Source organism: Perca fluviatilis, chromosome 9, assembly GCF_010015445.1.
Source record: "Perca fluviatilis chromosome 9, GENO_Pfluv_1.0, whole genome shotgun sequence".
NCBI lineage: Eukaryota > Metazoa > Chordata > Actinopteri > Perciformes > Percidae > Perca > Perca fluviatilis.
The window spans coordinates 33,479,503-33,495,982 of NC_053120.1; the positions used below are offsets into that span (position 1 = coordinate 33,479,503).

The 16,480-nt window shown below is 41.9% G+C and overlaps 1 protein-coding gene across 1 annotated transcript in view; it reads left to right on the plus strand.

Annotated features, from left to right (window-relative positions):
- The window catches only part of LOC120566032 (inactive N-acetylated-alpha-linked acidic dipeptidase-like protein 2), a 519,707-nt gene that overhangs the window by 236,290 nt on the left and 266,937 nt on the right, over nucleotides 1–16,480 (plus strand). The gene's annotated exons all lie outside the window — the stretch shown is intronic.

Consider the following 16,480-nt stretch of genomic DNA (forward strand, 5'->3'; position numbering starts at 1 on the left):
CTGCAAGGTAGGCTTCTTTTTGAAGTGTTTCCATTACATCAAACGAGTTGGAAATAGGGAGAGAATGGGCGCGAGAAAGGGAGAGATACAAAAGGGAAAACAAAGAGAGAGCGAGAGAGATGTAATCTGTCTCCAATCGATTGGCTGCACCTCTGACCACTCTTGGGATCCAGCTATCATTAGTTTCCATCTGTCTGCCTCCTTTAATTTTTTTCCCCCTCTCTTTTTAATTCCTTTTCTTCTTATTTTTCTCTTTTAATTCCCATTCAATTAAGGCTTGCTGTATTGGCTGGCCATTGGTTAATTGCTCAGGGTCCCTCCATGGAGATCGGCAGACCTTAACGAGATGATGCGGTCAGCCTCACAGTACTCTCAGCACTGTGTGTGTGTGTGTGTGTGTGTGTGTGTGTGTGTGTGTGTGTGTCTGTATCAGTATCTTTTTTATTGCCTGTGTGATTATATATACAGTGATGTCCAGTTAAAAATATTGGACTCTTGCTTATATAAGTATAGGTGTATTTGCCCTCCCTATGCATTTCTCGTTCTGTGTTTTTTGCATTTGCAAAACAATTTGCAAAAAATGTCCATTTGTGTCTAGGGCCCTATCTTGCACTCAGTGCAATTGCCTTTGTACACCGACGCATGTATCATTCCTATTTTACACTAGGGGTGGTACGGTTCACAAAACCCACGGTTCGGTTCGTATCACGGTTTTAGGGTCACGGTTTTCGGTTCAGTACGGTTATTATTTTTTCTTTAACACTCCAGAATATACTTCAGCATATAGCTAAAATTAGCATATTGAATGCATGTTGCACAAAACGTGCACACAGTGGCAGTTCTATATTGTTTTATTTCATCATAGGTAACGTGAAATCCAAAATGTTCCCACACACCAGACTATAAACTACGCTGGCGCATCCTACAGCTCTGGGCAGCCTCTCTCCCACTTGACATTTCTGCAGGTGACGTGACGTGACCTGCAGCGGCACCCCACTCCACTTGAGGAGCGGTCGGCTCGGTGTCTCTCAAAATCTGACTAAAATCTTTTAAACTGACCTTTGTCAATCTGAAATGAAGACAGATTCAGCAACTGCATGGCCTATTTCTCGCTTAAAATGTTTTCAGAAACACGTTTCGTTGAACTATTTTAGTACAATATGAGATCGTATTCTGAACAAGCCGCCATGACAGTGTGTTTTGAAATTTGGGACCAGCCAGACCCATGTGACGCAATCGTCCAATCAGCTGCCATGGGTTGCGTTTGTCACGCCCATCCCGCTCGCCATTTCCAGTAAGTGTTTTAACATAGGTGTCGAAAGTGGGCACTACGGCAGTAAGAGGTTAGTGCACATTAACAGTGTACTGACGAACCGTGCGGTACACACACGCTCCGAACCGAGACTAGCGAACCGAGCGGTTCGGGTGTTTTTTCATGAACCGTACCACCCCTATTTTACACCCGACGCACAGCGGACTGCATGCGCACGTCGGTAAATTGGGGAATGAATTTGCGTTCCTGGGGGCGGTTCAGCAAAAAGAGGAGGCGTGTTCAGGCGCAAACGTTCCCTGGTGCTATTTTGCAGTTTCAGAAAACAATTCCGCCAAAGACAAGGAAAAACCTGGTCTAAAGTCAGTGGCGCGTTATTCAGATGCTATTTTAGGGGCGCATGCTTGGCCATAATGTAGCGTGTGCACAACGCACATACACTTTGCTTCTCTCATCTACACGGACGCAGCAGTTCCCATTTTTGCAAACCATAATTATTAGGAAAAACATTACTGAAAATGCGCTTCAGGTGTTTAGATAGGTCAGGAGGCACTTTACAGCACAGTCCTCAAAAAGTCGCAGCATTCTTTGTGGCTTGTTGTGTTTTACACAACATTTCCATGAATCATGGATGTATTGATGACATAAATGAGGAAATATTAGAGGACTTAAGGAGACGTGATATTGAACTACGGTGGGATTGGACACTCCGGCGGTATCTGGTCCAGGAGTGGCAATGCGCGATGCGCTCCTGGTGGAGCGGGTGGACGGAGATGAAGTGGGGGGAGGAGGAAGGGGCACAACAGGAGCAGGTGGTGCGTTTGGAGGCCCATGCGCCATGACTGCAGCAATCCTCTCCAGACTTGAGGAGATGCGCCCGAGAGGCCGCAGCAACATCGCCACCCGATCAAGACGGGCATTTATTACTTTGCCGCATCCCGGACAGCTCCCGCTGGCGTGCGCCAGGCAAATCCGCCATCATAATAGCAATCCGCAATGGAACAAGCGCGCCTGCTCTTAATGGGAATGTGAGATTACTCTCTGATTGGTTTATTGCATGTTACGCCACCACACCTAGCTACTTCAGACCAACCCATTTTAGATTTGCGTCGGGCGCAAGAGTCATTTATCCCGCCAGTATAATAGCAACAGCGCCTGAGATCCGCCCACAAAGCTACTTGTGTTTCACGTTTGATATTTGCGTTCCAGATCGTTAAAATAGGGCCCTAAGTGTCTAAAGTCTTGAATATTGCTGCACTCTTTCTGTCTTTTCTGTCCATTCCCTCATCTGGATAAATACATTGTGTGTTGTGTCTGTGGTCATGTATGTTTGTATATGTGGGTGTGTGTGGATCCGGTAGAGCATGTGCACCTCTCTCATCTTGTCAGCCCTTTAAGATTGATTAATTCACTGAATGCACCCTGTCCCCATCATGCCTTGGGGTTTGGGCTCTGACTCTATCTAAGGCTGTTGAACAGACAATTACCAAGCTAGTCCATCACTACCTCTAAGGTGTGTCGCAAGCCCCTGTTTTCCCTGGCAAGGCTGACTGATCGTATATACATTAACAGACTTACACACAGGCATACACACTTTTCTCCTACTTCCATCTTAAAGGTGAACTATTGTATAGCATTTTTAGGTTCATACATTCAAATTTTGTGTACTAGAACATGTTTACATCTTTTAATGTTCAAAAACACTTAATCTTTCTCATACTGCCCATGGCTGCTGCTCCTGTATTCACCCTTTGTCTGAGACGCTCTGTTGGAGCGTCTCTTTAATTCCTCCTCACCAAAAAAAAACCCCAGTCTGCTCTGATTGGCTAGTGTGTTTCAGAGTCTCGTGGAAATAAAGGCTTCTAAACCAAATACTACCCAATTGGACACGTTTCAGCAGTGACCCGGAATTGGGGAGAATTTAACATTGGCAGCCAATATTACATCTTTCACCGCCTTTAGCATGTATCTACATGTGACAATATTAACAAATAGTAGCTTAAAAAAAAAACACTCCAGTAGTTCCTGCCTTGAGCAGATGACCAATCTGAGAAGTGTTACGTGACATCCAGCCGAGAGTAGAACATTTTTTTGAAAGTGGAGCGTTCAGAACAGTTGGAAATCTGAGCGTTTTAGCTCACAGGGATTTCTCTAAAATACTTTTACCTCATTATTTGAACGTTTAACATGAAAATCCAACATTATAATGTTAAAGACATGACAGAAAATACGTAAAAGCATAATATGTCACCTTTAATGTTAATTCATGTTCATTCTTCTAACTTGACTTGAAGTCAGAAGCTTTACTAAAGTGTGTATTGGGAGTGTTTACATTTGAAAACTTTGACCAGCCAGGCCAGCAGAGTCAGCAGGAGTCTGCTGAGTTGATTTTTTACCATCCTGATGAGCGGCTCATAGTCATGAGATTGCTGCAGAGATGTTCTGGCTATCTTGAGCTCATCTTATCCACCTTTACCTCTGTGTTTACTCTGATGTTTCCATTAAAAAGCTTAACTGGGCCAGATGGCTAGCTAGCCCAGGCTCGCTGAGTAGACAGGAGATTAGCAGGAGTTTACCAGAGTCAGCAGGAGACTGGCAAGTTGGTTTCCTGATCCTGATGAGCAGCTCATAGCCACATGCTATCACCGTCCCAACGTCAACCACATAAAGCACAAATAATTTTAATGCAAGTATTCAAGTTAATACAATTTCAAATGATGGGATTCAAATAATTTTTTTTAATGCAATTATTTAGGTTGAGAAATTCTAATTCAGATACTAGAAGGGCACTCGGAGAGCGCAGACCTTCACCAACATATGCCGTATCTCACAATGCAATTCATTTTTCCGATTATTCCGGCACAACATGAAGGCAGCGCAAACGCCATATCTTGCAATTTCAACCAGGCCAGTAGTTTTTTTCTGTAATCCTGCTGAAAAACAAACAAACTAACCAACATGCAAACAAACAAACAAACAAACAAACAGACAAACTGAAGCGAAAACAATGGTTAAAATTCAGTTTCTAGTGACACATATTTCTGTCAAGACTATCCTCCCCATTTCCACTTCCTCACATGCATTTGTGGGATGAGAAACAGAGCTGAGTATGTGGGTAGCGCCATTGACTCGTTTGGTGTTTGGTGGATTGGATGATTGAAGTCTGAAGAAACAAGACATATTGGCAATTTAACAATGTATTCATTTAAAAAACAGGAGCCTCAGTAGCGTGTGGAAGAACCATACACAGCCACAACAGCCTGGCACCTCCTCCTCATGCTGGTCACCAGCCTGGTCACACACTGCTGTGGGATGGCATCTCATTCTTCAACCAGCATTTGTTGCATGTCAGCCAACGTGGTTGTGTTGGTCACTCTGGCACGAACAGCATGCCCAAGCTGATCCCACAAGTGTTCAATGGGGTTGAGGTCAGGACTGCTGGCAGGCCATTCCATCCTCTCCACTCCCACATTCTGGAGGTAGTCTCTGATAAACCCTGCCCTGTGGGGATGAGCATTGTCATCTTGGAGGATAGAGTTTGGTCCCAGACTGTGGAGATATGGGATGGCCACTGGTTGCAGAATCAGGCACCTGATTGTCAGCAGCTGGGGGTACCAGAAGCTCAAAACAAGAGTCAATAGCAACAGCAAAGAAAAGCTGTTTGGCATTGTCAGAGATGATTTGGCAAATTTTTCATGGGCGCAACCCACATACTGAGCTCTGCTGCTCATCCCACAAATGCATGTTCCTTACAAATGAGGCACCATTTGAAAGGGAACTAAACAGGCTTTCCAACTGTATAAGATTTATTGCCAAAAAGCATTGTTACCACCAGAAATAATCCACCAAACACAAATTTCCTTACTTTTTGTTTTAAGTTTAGTTGTGACGCCCTCTAGTTGCCGTAGTCATTATGACGGGTGCAAGTAGGCAGGTTGGGGTAGGGGAAGGGTCAAACAAACACAGGACTTTCACTCAGAATGCAGAGTCCCGTTTGAAAATCAAAGTAAACGGCAGGTTTTTTTGTTTTGTTTTTAACTTCATGGAACAAACGTAACTACATCAAATTCTGCGTCACGTGCGTAACTGTAAGTGAAGCAACGTAAGAAATCCATGATTTTACCAAAACCACAATCTTTTTCTAAACTAAAAAAGGTAGTTTTTGTTCCTAAACCTAACCAAACTGCGACAATTTCACAACGTTAAAGGTCCAATGTGTAGGATTTTCTCCTATCTAGCGTTGAGATCATATATCACAATCAACTCTCTCACACCACGCAGTTGGTGATACCCATTAGCAGCATTAGCAGCACCTGTCAGTTTATCATGTGACAGTGAAAACACGAAAGGCGGAGCAGTATGTCCTGTATGTCCCTTACCGGCTAACGTATTTCAAGATGGCGCATGAATATGGAGCGTCTACCCCAGTTCATGCCAATGCAAATGTAAATTTCAAGCCCAAAGGAATACTTGGAATTGATGGTGGTGGTAAATATTCATGAAAAAGGACAAGTTTGTGAACAGGCAACACCGATTTTGATGATGAGCAACTAAAAACGTTAAAACTTTTAAGTCATCAACCCCATGAGAAACACCACTGGAAAAACCCATGCTGTTATTTGGTAGTAAAAATGTTTGACATATGGAGATTCCTGAAGAATTGCATTTTTTCGGCGATCAGATGGTGCAATACTCTTCTGGAAATGGTTCACAATCCCCCTTATTTTCAATATACCTAGGGAAGTCATAGATCTTCTGGATGCCCTAGGTCTGTAGTTTGTAGTTGTAAAGTTTCATCAGGCTGTGATTTTGATAATGAACTAAACACGTTACACACTGGACCTTTTAACAACGTGTTTAAACCGTGACCGTTACGTTCTGTGGTTTAGATATAAGGACGGAAAACCCTGTTGTGGGGCGTATTTTCCTGCCTCAGCTAGGGGAGCTAATTTATGAACCTTTCCAATTAGTCTTTTTAGAGAGGGTAGGAATAAAGACTAAATCATTGTGTGGTTTGCAGGATTTTTTGTTCTGCCCATACCGGACCCAATAGTGGAGGGGACAAAGGTACCAGTGATGTGCCGTTCAGCACATAAATACTACATTCATCTCAGAGCAATTAATACTGCAGAAAAAATCAGAACTGAAAAATGTGACTGAATTGCTTCTTTGTCTCTTTACCTCCTCACCTAATTTTTTAACACATGCAATTCTTTCTTTCTTTCTTTCTCTCTCTTTCATTCTATCTCCCTCTCTATCCTACTCAGAACAAATGCCAAAAGTGTAACAAATGGCCGAGGCAATTACATTGCGAGGCCGCGGAGGGAGAGGCGAGCGAAGCAGAACAACTTGAAATGGCTTTATAGAAAGGACTCCCAGGGCCTTTAATTACACCACTATTGATTGCTGTGCGCAGGTTTCCCACATTCACTTACTGCTTTTTGTTCTCAACTCTGCATTTAATAACCTGCAGAGAACGGCGATGCTTCTGAATTTTGAATTTTTTAATATATATAATCTTTTTTCATTCGTGGCACCTATGGTTTAAATCTATGGGTTTGTGGGTGATCCAATCAGCTTGCTTTATTGCAAGCTATGATTCATTTCTTGTGGCAAAAGTTTCTGTTTTGTTTCAAAGTTCATTATGCTATCACCACATAATATGAGTAATATAGTGTATGTGGTAGTTCCACAATGTAGAACGATTTAATGGCAACAAGATAATACTTCACAAGTAGTCATAATGGCAAATTAAAAATGTTCTAATGACTAGATCAGCTTCGAGCAGCTTCAGTAATTCATCTTTGTCAAATACTGGTAAATGACCTCATGCTATCATTAATAAGTCACTGCTAATATCACTTCGTAATTTATCCAATATGTGTCAGTTGGCCATGTGTCAATCTGCAGCTCTTTGTTGATTTTAATCCCGGTCTCATTTAGCATCAACGTTTTTATTCATGATGTTGTTTTGGTGCTACATTAAACTAATTTGGATTTACAGCCTGATATATAAGACAGGATTTTTTTTTTTATGGATGAATGAATAATGTCTCCACTTGTGTTACTTAAACTAAAAAAGAATAGTTAACCTGCTTGCAAAACATTCTTACTTGTTGTGACTAGTGTGACTCCGATTTTCCACTGGGCGCGTCTCTGCTGCGTTCAGGCTGTGTTCCAGATTCTTTCCGTCCTCTGCCACGCACCATACCACACCAGGAGCGTCTTGCTGCCCGACTCGCAGATTATATTGTCTATACAAGTAATTTACAGTAATTTACTACCTTCCACACCAAGCACTCCTGGAATTATACTCCATGCCTTCTCTTTTCTGGCATTGTCCTGATGAAAACGATCTGTGGTGTCGTGTTATGTTTTTCCATCTCCAAGATAAATCTCTTGTTTACCGTGCTGTTGTAGAGGAGACATAAACAATATGGGGGTTTGGTAAACTGTATCTGAAGTCTCTTTCCCGAAATTCAGCCTTGGTGCAGAATTACAGCCGCTAGAGCCAGTCCCACAATGAGCTTTCCTTCGTATGTGCCATTTCTGTGTCTGTAGCTATTGAGGAGGAGAGAGGGGGGGCAAGGTGGAGGGTGCCACTTTTCTCGTTTGAAAGCCATGGGTGTGCCAAATTCTCTGGGTGGGCAAAGCAGAGAAAGGGGAGGAAACCTTGCTAGACCCATCTGAGCTTTCATTATCTCAAAGGCAGAGCAGGATACCCAGGGCTCGGTTTACACCTATCACCATTTCTAGCCACTGGGGGACCATAGGCAGGCTGGGGGAACTCATATTAATGTTAAAAAACCTCATAACGTGAAATGTTCATGCCATGGGACCTTTAACCAAACAGGTGGCGGATCAGAAAACACTAATATCAATTCTTTGTTTAGTCTATATCGACTACGATTCATTTAAGGGATAGTTCCGTAGCCACCGGAAGTTCCACCAGATGTCCCTCACCTTCCACTTTCTTTGTGTTGGAATTTTAAACTCTGGTTGATTTATAAGGACTATGGTTAACTGCTCTTCAGATCTCTGCGGGGTAAATCCAGACAGCTAGCTAGACTATCTGTCCGATCTGAGTTTTCTGTTGCGCGATCCTCCAGCCAAGGCCTCCTCCATGGCCCACGGTCCCGGCTTAAGCAAAAAGGTGACAGAGCCTTTTCTGTTGCTGGCCCTCAGCTGTGGAACCTACTGCCACCTGACATCAGAAGTGCCCCTTCAATTGTGATATTCAAAGCCAGGGTCAAAACTCACCTTTTTACATTGGCCTTCCAGGCATCTTAATTGTCTTATCCTGCTATGTTTGTAATTAAGTGTTTGTCTTTTGATGTCGTATAAGCCTAAATCACTGATTTGTAAGTGTATTTTATTTTACTACCCTGTGGCTAATGCGCTATGTACAGCACTTTGGTCAGCGCGAGATGTTTTTAAATGTGCTATAGAAATAAACTTTACTTACTTACTTACGACTAAAACAACTTTTGAACGTACACATGTTCCACCACAACAAGTTCCTTCCTGAGGCTATTTTGCAGAGGCACCATTGCTCCGTCTGGCGCCTAGCGCCGCCCAAGACGATTGGTAATTGGTAATGGGAAATGCCAATAAACCAGAGCACATTTTTCTCCCATCCCGGAATGCTGTGTGGACTAGCCAGACCTGATCTGGCAATTACTTTTGTAACAGTAGGTTGTTGTGGAAGGCAATATCAAAGAATTTATTTTGCAGTTGTAGCAAAAAGGACTTGTTAGAAAAAGTTGTTTTTTTTCAGGGCCAGTCATGTGTGAGGTTCCTTGGAGCAGACAGAGGTTAAGTATTTAGTTTTTTCAGAGAGTGGAAAGCTGTGCAGAGGGAGGACCTATGCCCCTGAGAGACAGTCTTTCTTACCCCTCTGTCACCCTGCTGCTTACAGGGGAAATCACGAAGTCTATCAGGAGAAAATGGCACAAGACACACTGGACAACGTAGCACTGTTGGTCACACCACATTTGAAACTGATTCATTTAGTGACATTAGGACACATTCTACCATTCTTATTTAGGCTACTGACAGAAAAGGAGACATAATTATAATGTGCAGTGCTAAATATTTCACTTTCTGCCACAGCAAAAGAGACAACCAGTAGGACATAGACATATAGACCGATAGAAGATGGATGTATAAATGTATTACATATTTAACTTACCAACATCATCTCCAATTTTTTTTATATATATATATATATATATATATATATATATATACAGTGCCTTGCGAAAGTATTCGGCCCCCTTGAACTTTTCGACCTTTTGCCACATTTCAGGCCTCAAACATAAAGATATAAAACTGTAATTTTTTGTGAAGAATCAACAACAAGTGGGTCCCAATTATGAAGTGGAACGAAATTCATTGGCTATTTCAAACTTTTTAACAAATAAAAACTGAAAAAGTGGGCTGCAAAATTATTCAGCCCCTTTACTTTCAGTGCAGCAAACTCTCCAGAAGTTCAGTGAGGATCTCTGAATGATCCAATGTTGACCTAAATGACTTATGATGATAAATAGAATCCAGCTGTGTGTAATCAAGTCTCCATATTAGCACCTGCTCTGTGATAGTCTCAGAGGTCCGGTAAAGCAGAGAGCATCATGAAGAACAAGGAACACACCAGGCAGGTCCGAGATACTGGTGTGGGAGAAGTTTAAAGCCGGTTTGGATACAAAAAGATTTCCCAAGCTTTAAACATCCCATGGAGCACTGTGCAAGCGATAATATTGAAATGGAAGGAGTATCAGACCACTACAAATCTAGAAGACCCGGCCGTCCTCTAAACTTTCAGCTCATACAATGAGAAGACTGATCAGAGATGCAGCCAAGAGGCCCATGATCACTCTGGATGAACTGCAGAGATCTACAGCTGAGGTGGGAGACTCTGTCCATAGACAACAATGTCGTATACTGCACAAATCTGGCCTTTATGGAAGAGTGGCAAGAAGAAAGCCATTTTAAAGTATCCATAAAAGTGTCGTTAAAGTTTGCCAAAAGCCACCTGGGAGACACACCAACATGTGGAAGAAGGTGCTGTGGTCAGAGAAACAAAATCGACTTTGCAACAATGCAAAAGTTATGTTTGGCGAAAAGCAACACAGCTCATCACCCTGAACACACCATCCCCACTGTCAACATGTGTGGCAGCATCATGGTTTGGGCCTGCTTTTCTAGCAGGACAGGAATGGTTAAAATGATGGAAGATGGATGGAGCATAATTGCTGGGGCAAAGCCTGAGAGGGAGAGTCCAATTAAGTTCGTGAGTAGTGACAAAGGGGGGTTGTCCATCACCTCACTGCCGGTTTAAGGAACAAAAGCTCAACTGTGAGCCTCAAAGTGCCAATATCACTTTGTTCGAAACATATATATATATATATATATATAATGTATAAACTAGTCTTGCATTGCCAGATCACTTCACCTATCCTGTTCTGGGTTAGGGGAATGTTAGGGGAACCATCCTGGGCGGCGCTAAGCCCAGATAGTGGAAATTTTATTTTATTTTAACATCTCTTTATTTAATTTCATCATAGGTAGATTTTCTTTTGTTATCTATAGAATGTTAGATATCTTGTATTATCGATAACATCTCTTTATGTTACTATCAGTAGATTAACACTAACATACGTTGTTTTTATTTGTCTTGCGTGGTTAAAGTAAGTTATATTGTAATTGTACAATGCTAAACTTGATTAATCCTCGTGATTGTGCTTTGGCAACACATGTCAAACGTCATGCCAATAAAACCTATTGAATTGAATTGATATGAATACTGTTTCAATGCTACTATTTGAGCAGCAGGTAGAAAATCATGCAATCTCTCATGGAAAAAAGGGGGCGAACTATCTGTCTTTACATTTCATTTAGCTTGTGAAAATCAGACACACACTATAGTCCCTTTGAATATGTTAAAAACTGAAAACTTAACTCAGAGTCACCCCTTACCTATAGAAGCAGCCCTATCTGTAAACCCATTCCTCATTAAGGGGAATTGCTCAATGACAAATCTCCCTCGCTGCTCTCTGTGCGTACATCTGCAGATTGATTACACAAACGGGCCACATGTTCCATCCCTGCTCTTTAGCCAAAGTCATTTGTGCCGATGTCAAAAGTGATAAATGGGTTATGTGGCGCCTATGAGAGAAAGCAGTGAATTTTTATAATGTATTAAAGAGGAGCGAGAGGGCGAGGAGGCAGGCGGGCAGGGAGGGATGGAGGACTCAAGCGGAGCTGGAAAAAGTGGGCTGTCATGCTGTAGTGCTGTGCTGTAGGCAGGGGACCTCTGTCGCACACAGTTTGAGCCCCTGCTTCACATCTTTACTGGCAGCTTGTCTGTATTTCCCTCAGATATCCAGCCATCAGCCCCCCAAGAGCTCTCAGCCGTCCAGCAAGGCAGCAGAGCTGGCAGACACAATATCCAGTGACTGCTCTGTCAAATGCATCGTATGGCACTGTACTGTGTGTGTGTGTGTGTGTGTGTGTGTGTGTGTGTGTGTGTGTGTGTGTGTGTGTGTGTGTGTGTGTGTGGTCTTGTTATGCTATCTTTGTAAGAGCCAGTTTCCATTGTAGACCTTCACATATATTGTTTCTATTTGAGGTCAATTTGGTTTATTTTTTTATAGGGGTCATTTAAGAGTAGGATGAGAAAATAGTTATGTTTTTGATGTTTCTCACCAAAATGTATTGTGATGGCTAAAACGTGTGGAATGCATTTCCTTACTCATCAAACATCATTCTGAACTTTTTGAAACCTCGGCCAATTACCGCCACCAAAAGTCAGTCAGTAGAATAGTGTGAATCTGTCACACAGCATGCATGCAGTACACGGTCAGTGTTTTCCCTGCACAGGCCTGGTGGGCCGCCACTCAGTTGAACAGGTGAAGCCAAAATAACGTTGGCTCCGCAATGAATGACTGACTGGATTCTGTGTTGTGTTTTTAGCTGAGCTGGAGCAGAGAATATTCGGTCAAAATAGTTGGATGATGCTGTTTGCTGGAAGTGATATAGCCATTAAAATGCTACATTGCTTGTAAGGAAATAATGGGAGTAACAGGCGACCCAGCCTTAAAAGTGACCTATCTTCTTTTTAAATAAGTGCTGTGCGGTGGATCCATTTCCTGCCGATGTGAATAGTTGTTCATGTGGATTTAAAACTTCAACAGTCAACATAAGGGAAACACTGACATTTGGATTGGGCCTATCGCTCTTTGCAGTCAAAAGGGATATTTTTTCGTCACCTGCATACTCACGCACATATATGTGCATCCTTGAAATTCATTCAAGTCATTCTTGGAAATTGTTAAAAATTTGCTTCAAACCTTACCTTGGAAAATGTCCTATCAGGAAAAATGCAAATACAATGGATGTCTTTTAAATCATTATTCAAAGTAGGAAACTAAGTCGAGGTTTCTTGAACCCCATTCATTTTTCATATAACATACTCTTTAAGAGTATAAAAATTGTATATTTCTACTGTTTCTTGTAGACCACTGAAAAGCTTCAGGTTATAGTCAGGGTAGTCTCGCTTTGCCAGACCATCCTTCACACGCTGTGGAGGAGGGTCTGGCTAGTCCACACAGCATTCCCGGATGGGAGAAAAACATCCTCTGGTTTATGGCATAAACCAATCACATTCGGCATGGGCGGCACTAAGCTCTGAACGGAGCCGCTGCAAAATAGCCTTGGGATGGAACTTGTTTTGGTGGATCTTGTACATTCAAAAGTGTGAGAGAAAACTGGACAGAAAGTCTCAATTTACCACGCAGAGAACTGAGGAGTAGTTATAGTCCTCATGAATCCAACAGAGTTTAGAATTCCAACACAAAGAACGCGGACGGTACGGACATCGGCGAAAAAAGACATGCATCTGGCGGACTTTCCTGCCTCACAGGAGCAATCCCGGAAGTGGAACGTCATGGATATAGACTATAGTTAGGGAAACTGCTCTTTAATATTCATCTGGATGTTACCTAACGTACATTATCCAAACCAACCAATTAGTCCGGCAGATGCCCGCCCACCAAGAGCCTGGGTCTGTCCGAGGTTTCTGCCTAAAAGGAAGTTTTTCCTCACCACTGTTGCACTAAATGCTTGCTCTTGGGGTAATTGTTGGGTCTTTGTAAATATAGTGTGGTCTAGATGGGTCTTTGTACGTATAGAGTGTGGTCCAGACTTACTCTATCTGTAAAGTGTCTTGAGATAACTCTTGTTATGATTTGATACCATAAATAAAATTGAACTTAGGGCTGGGCAATATATCGATATTATCTAAATATTATATCGACATCGCTATATGAGGCTACATATTACATATATAGATACACTTACATATACAATTTTGGATACGGTAATATCATGATATGACACAAGTGTTTTTTTTTTCCTGGTTTTGAAGGATGCATCACAGTAAAGTGATGTCATTTTCGGAACTTACCAGACTGAGTAGCTGTTTTATAATTTGCCTTTACCAACTTAGTCATTGTATCCTATTATTGGTGATTATTCATCAAAACGCCTATGTGTCAATATTTTGTGAAAGCACCAACTGTCAACCATACAATATCGCCACAATATCGACATTGACGTATTTGGTCAAAAATATTGTGATATCTGATTTAGGTATAAGGTTTTAAAAAAAATGTTGGTTAAAGCACAAATCTCTATTTCTTAATTTAATTCTGTTGCGTCAAGCTGGCAGTGGACGAGATGGTTCCGAACTGGGTTAATGCATTTCATGACAATCCGTCTTTGGTAATGTTACGTTTTAAATATTGGTAATCTTCACCCAATTTACGAATCCCCTATACTTATATATCATCATCTCATCTCTCTTTTTATAGATTTTAACAGGTTTATTCGCTGCCCTCCACTTCATGTACACTCTTCTGAATATAACACCTAAAATGAACATCATTATTTTTGGACCAAGAAAAAGACCATTCTAAAGAACTGAAAAACATTAAAGAATAAAACAAAACATGAAGCTGTGTGAGGGGAAAACTGGATGCTAATGGAATGTGTGAAAGCGGACATAAAGGGAGGGAACAAGCCATGTGTGAGTTGCTCTTTTAAGTAGGTCTTTGCAGGCATGGATAGGCCATCGGGAGTACCGGGATATTTCCCGGTGGGCTGGTCTGTTTCCGTGGGCTGAATGAGTTGCACTCTGGTCACAAACATAGACAGTAAAATGGACCAACAGATCCTGTTGCTCCAGTGAAGGCTATTAGAAGCACTTCTCCGGTGAGGGCTGAGCGTTACTGCGCCGCCTCCAACTGAGCTTAAAGACGTAGATGTGATGTGAGCAAAATGTCTGAAAGTTTTAAGTCTTCTGGTAGCTGTGCCAAGAGAAATCTCAATCATTCCCAATCTTGCAGAGACGGAGAGCGTAGGTATATACCTACGCTCTCCGTCTCTGTAACTCCTTACATACATAGGCACAGGGTAATTATTGCTTACTAAAATGCTAGTTACATTAATTATTAAACTTAAACAGCTAATGTAAGTCGAAACTGCCTGCGAACTTATCCTGTACTGTACGGTAATTCCTCTACTATGCGACAGTAAGTCGCGTGGTTATGCAGTGTTTCCTCTATGTTGATTGGCAAGTGGCGGTCCGCCACGGTTAGATTTCTCCCACCACGGTATCAGAAATATATATACAAAAAGCCGTCTATCAGCAGTGATTGTAAAGAGCACATCGACGGAGAATAGCGCAGACACGCACTTCACAACGCGAGGAGAAAAGGGAGAAAGAAAAAAGAGAGGCTGTCCGGAGGACCCGGTTGAGATGGCATGTATGTATTCTTGAGAACTTTAAGTCATATAACTTATATTGTCAGTTAATTTAAGCCTGTATTATTCTATAGTTCTTGCACATTTTTAGTTTCACCTTCACCTGCTAGCTAAATTGCACGTGGCTGTTGATTCAATACAACGCCCTTGATATCATATCATGGCATAGTAGACTAAACCATGATTTCATACATTCATGAAACATATTGGGGGAAATTCATTCAACATAATTCACAGCCAAATAACAATTAAAAGTATTTAGTTATTTGAACATTTATAACCTAACCTAACCTGGCAGGCACTGCCTCCGATTTGGTGTCTGCTGCGGTGCGCAGCGCTGTTTGGACCGTGCGCCACTGCCCTTTTTTTCCTGCATAAACTCCGCTCTCAGCTCCTCTGCCAGTTGCTGCATGAATGAACTTCCTCCGGGACATTTTACAGCTGGTGCACTCCTTGGAGAGGATGTGTGCAATGATTCCAGCCGGTTGTAGCATGTATAAAGTTATATGAACACGTAGACAGCTACCGTCCATCTACGACGTGTACCACGCGTTTCACAGAGCGATCGCCCGGTGCTTTTCTACTGATTCAGAACCGAGTCCATCCACGCCGTAGCCTACGTTACCAACTCTGGCTATGCCTTCGCCCCATCGGTGATGCATTGCCCACACTTGTTACTCGAGACCGCTAGTTACATTTCTCTGACAGAGACTATGATTATTACTAAGCAACCAAGATGCATCTTCAACCATGCAAAAGATTAAAAACAAAACCGCGAAAATCCGAGCAGTCAATATGACAGTGTATGGCCAAAATAGGTCAAAGTGATTGTATTTTCTACGCCTTTTGTGTAATGTACAGTATATAAAAACTATTTTAAATGAAAATAAAGACTCTTTTAGGAAAAGTCAGGTACCAGCAGGATTTTTTTTTTATTTAGCAAAGTTATTACACATATAAATATCAAAACGGTTCAAAATGACCGTCCTGGCCGTTCTAATGTAACCGAGCCTTGGAGTTATTTTTCCAAAAGCCAAGAAAAATCAAATGCACACTGCAAGGCTGCCAACTTTGCCACTGAGGCAAATATGCAATTAGTTTCATTATGAATGGTTTCATACTATAGCCTACTTTGGGTTTTGGTTTCACTCTGAAGAATTTCTTGTAGAATTCATTTTGTAGACCTACAGTTCCTCAAAAATACAGTTCAATGAAAATGAAATGAAAATATGGCTCATTGTGTGTGAATAGAGGTGAATAAATATATTTGTTTGTGTTGCAGCGAAGTGTCAGTTCTGTTTAATACGTAAAACATTTGGCGGCGGGGCGCGGGACGGGGGGGCGGGGTCCAATAGATCTGCCCCCACTGCTAAAAAAAAATCTGAGAGG